Source organism: Coffea arabica, chromosome 9e (assembly GCF_036785885.1).
Source record: "Coffea arabica cultivar ET-39 chromosome 9e, Coffea Arabica ET-39 HiFi, whole genome shotgun sequence".
In the NCBI taxonomy this organism is placed as follows: Eukaryota; Viridiplantae; Streptophyta; class Magnoliopsida; order Gentianales; family Rubiaceae; genus Coffea; species Coffea arabica.
In genome coordinates, this window is record NC_092327.1 from 25,021,680 (window position 1) to 25,025,852 (window position 4,173).

Here is a 4,173-nt window from a genome sequence, read left to right on the forward strand (position 1 = left end):
AAGTCGGAATCCAACTAGATAGGCTCAGAAATATTATTTTTCGGAATCGTTTATGTGGTTCAAAATCAATATACATTCAAGTAAGCATAATAAGACTCGATTACAAGTCACAAACCAAATCCACCTACTACCAAAACAAGCCTTCACTAGCACGTATAAGTACTAAAATAAACTAGGGAAAGTCCAAAAATGAAGGTTAAATCTTAAAACCTAAAAATAGTTTTGACGTCAATTAGCGTATTGGCCACAACCGGCACTACGATTATCGGATGGAGGTGAAAGATACACCGTTTCGAATCTAACAGAAAGGGCTACAATGTTGAAGAAGGCCACTCAGTCCAGTTTGTACTGAAACTAGGTCAAAATTGAAATATACAAAACCAGAATCTCACAAACAGGTTGGCTAACCGCACAATTGTGAAACAGCAACAACTCAGGCTACTGAAGTCCGATTGAAGTGTATCTTATGGTGTTTCGAAGCTAAAACACAACCCTACATTTATTATAAAGACCTCCAAGGCCAAATCATGCATTTTCATGATCAAAAATGGAAAACTACACGAAAACAGCATTCTGGGCGCGAAACAGGTTTCATGGACAGTCAAGGGTATTTCGGTCGTTTCACATGCTACAGTGGTATGATCAAGCTGAAATTTTGAAGGCAACTATTTTATACTATTGGCTACAACTTTCATGTTTTGGCCAAAATCTAATTCGGTAAGGATCATGGTGAAACGTCACGGTCAGATTAGGTGAAATGACAACCCTGTTCGCTGAACACCTACCTAGACCAGTCTGGGTATTTCCGTCTTATCTCAGGCTACCGAGCTTGGATTGGGCAGAAACTTTACAGGTAACTATAAAACATCATTCTCTACAACTTTAATGTTTTGTGCCAAGGCCAATTCGGCCTCGAACCTAGTCTAACAGAAACGGGCGGAACAGGGGTTAGTGAAACCCTAATCTGGAATCTCTGCCCCAAACCAGAATTTTTGTACAATCTATCACATCCAACATATCTCAACTTCATTTTACACTATAACTAACCAACAATCCATGACTAACCAACACCAAACATATGAAATCAGAAAAATCAAGCATAAACTAAAAATTCATCAATCTCTACCAAAAATCATAAAATCTTCCACTAAAACGTCTCTTTAGCCATCACAAGTCATGAATTCACCATTATTGAAAACAAACAATGGATATTTACACACCGTACCTTGATAACTCACAAAAGGTAGTAGCTTAGGTCTCTTGTTTCCAAAACAACTCCACCAACTTCCTCAATCCTACCTAGCTAGAGGTTTTTATGGAATAATCTCAAGATTAATCGGTTGGATTGCAAGATTTAGGTAAGATTAGAAGGAAAAGGTTGAGAGTTTTCTTTTCTTGTCTTCTTGAAAGAGAGAGAGTCGGCCAAAGGCTTGCAAAATTGGGTGATTTTTGGGTCAAAATTAAGTATTAGTAAAGGTAAGGAATAATGGTCAAAGTCCAAGTTCGAATGAAAAAGCGACACGTGGCACCTTGTAAGTTTAACACTTATCCTTTTGTCTCTCCATCATTAACCATCTAAGCAACCTCTAATTATCTCTTAACATCTAGCAAATTAATCCCAGTACACAAAACTTAACCTAATTGGCACAATTTTACCGAACTTACTGCACTAGCGGGTCCCACGCCCGGTATACGCTCCAAAAATCTCATGAACTAAATTATACTAGACAATAATTTAAAAACCCTATTTGTTCATAAAAATTGGCTAGAAAATTTTCCTAATAAAGAAAAGGCATAAGAAGCGTGCAAATAAATAAAATAAAGCCTAGAAAATAAGAAATTTTACGGGTTCTCACACTCTCTCCCCCTTAAGAAATTTCGCCCTCGAAATTTTTACCTTCATTTGCCTCAGACGAGTCCGGAACTGTTTGGGTGCCTAACGCATAAGCTTTTACTGGCCCATTAGTTCGGTTCCCTCTTTCATTTGCTTGTTTTGTTTTAGCTCCCTCCGGTTGCGGAATACTACCTCCGCGTGATTGTTTCCTCGGACAGTTGCTAACTTGGTGCTCACCACTCCCACAAATCAAGCACTTCCGCACCTTCCGCCAACAATCGTTCTCGGTATGATTGGCCTTTCCGCAATAGCCACAAGTCAAGTAGGAAGCCCTCTTTCGGCTTTCTGGAGAAGTTTCCCCATATCCGGTTTGGCTTCCTTTGGTAGACCTTTCATTTCCCGCCCCTACTGTCCATGGCAGGTAGGACAAAAAGTTCACTTTCTGCATTTTAGAAGGTGCTATTGATTCACTAGGAGGTTCTTCAATCACACTACCAACTGCACCTCTTTTCCGTGTTTGGGAGGCTTTTACTTGTGCCTTTGCATTCTCGATTCGTTGAGCCTTCTCAAGGGCCTCCGTAAAATTATTCATTTGCGCCGCGGCTAACGCCTCTTGGATGTCCAAATTCAGTCCCTGTATAAACCGTCTTACTCTTCGCCGTTCAGTGGCTACCAGTTCAGAAGCAAACTTGGATAATCTTGTAAATTTTGTTTCATATTCGGCCACACTTAACGTTCCCTGGCGTAACCCAATAAACTCTTCCTCCCTCCTTTCTTGGACTAAAGGTGGGAGGTACTTCTCGTTAAATTCTCTTATGAAGTTCGCCCATGTCCAGATAGTCTGTTCTCTTTCCCACTTTGCTCTAATTACGTTCCACCATGATCGGGCCGGTCCCTCAAATTGAAATACTGCGAAGTTCACTTGCCTTTGCTCAGTGCAGTTTAGGGCTGTGAAAATATTAACCATGGTTTCGATCCATTGTTCAGCCACGTCCGGATCAGGCCCTCCAAGGAATTTTGGCGGAGCAAACTTCTGAAACCTTTCAAGAGCCCTATCCTCGCCCATCTCAGGGTTTCGATTTTGGTTTACGGGTATTTGGCCTTGTTGATCCACCAGTCTTGCCAAGATATCCGTCATTTGTTGCATTGCCGTTGCCATTTGGTCTGCAGTCGCAGCTCTTAATCCCTGCTCTTGCTCGGCTGACGTTTCCCTTTCTCCTCTTGATTCCGGGGTCCGCTTAGTTCCCCGGCCTCGACCACGTCCACGACTACGTCTTTCATCCATAAATATGTTTTTCCCTCTCTCTTTTCTTTTCTTTTTCCCCAAAAGGTAATTTTAGTGAAGAATCACAGTAAATTGACTAAGCACCAATTCCAGCATACCAAATACACAAGTAAACATATATGCACATAACACGCCATATCAAGGAGGTGGATAATCAAATACACAAATACATGTCACAATTACATATCAAATTTGACAGATAATCATATACACGAATTCACAGGCTAACGTCATGTAGTAGCCATATATGGGTGCATCAAGAGAAAAGGGATACGTTGTCCCACACCCTGTTAACCCCGTCCGGTCTCTCACGTCACTTTCTATCCAACTAGATGTTCATTGGCCTCTTGAAATCACTCTAGCCAGACAAAGCCTGTTCTTTTCCCAAAAATGCAAATCTCAAATACTGAGCATCGCCTCAACGCCAGAGTACTCGGGCACGAGAATCCGAAATAAGACAATTCACATCTCGAGCTGGCCAGTCCCAAGAGTAAACTATTTACAATCGAAATTCCTACCAGACGTACCTCTCTCTGATCCTCAAATACCACAAGAAAGTTAAGGCCTATCACATTCACAATTCAGAGCTTAGACTCGAACGAGCACTTATTCCTTCATATCTATTCACCACTCAGTCCAGGCTCACTCCACGCAGAGACCACGCGAAGCAGGCTCTGATACCAACTGTGACAGCCCCACTTTCTCCTTAGGCGAACTAGAGGGTTCAGCGGACCGCCTGCCCAACTCTCGCCGGGACTCAGTCGTTCACTCACACAAATCAGAAATAGAACCACAAGAAAGAGCAAAAGGAGGATCCAAAACTTAACACAAAACTTATATACATTGTTATCTCAGAAAGAAGTACAACCGTCGAGAATACAAAAGTTCTCAAGTCACCATACAACCAGCTCGTGTCAAGCACTAGGGCGAGAACCAAAACAAAACCAAAACTAGACCTAACCAGTCGATACAGAGCTCTCGCCCCTGCTCTCCTTCCCCTGTTAAGGAAAACAAAACTAAAGGGATGAGCTAAAAGCTCAATGAGGTTCCGAAC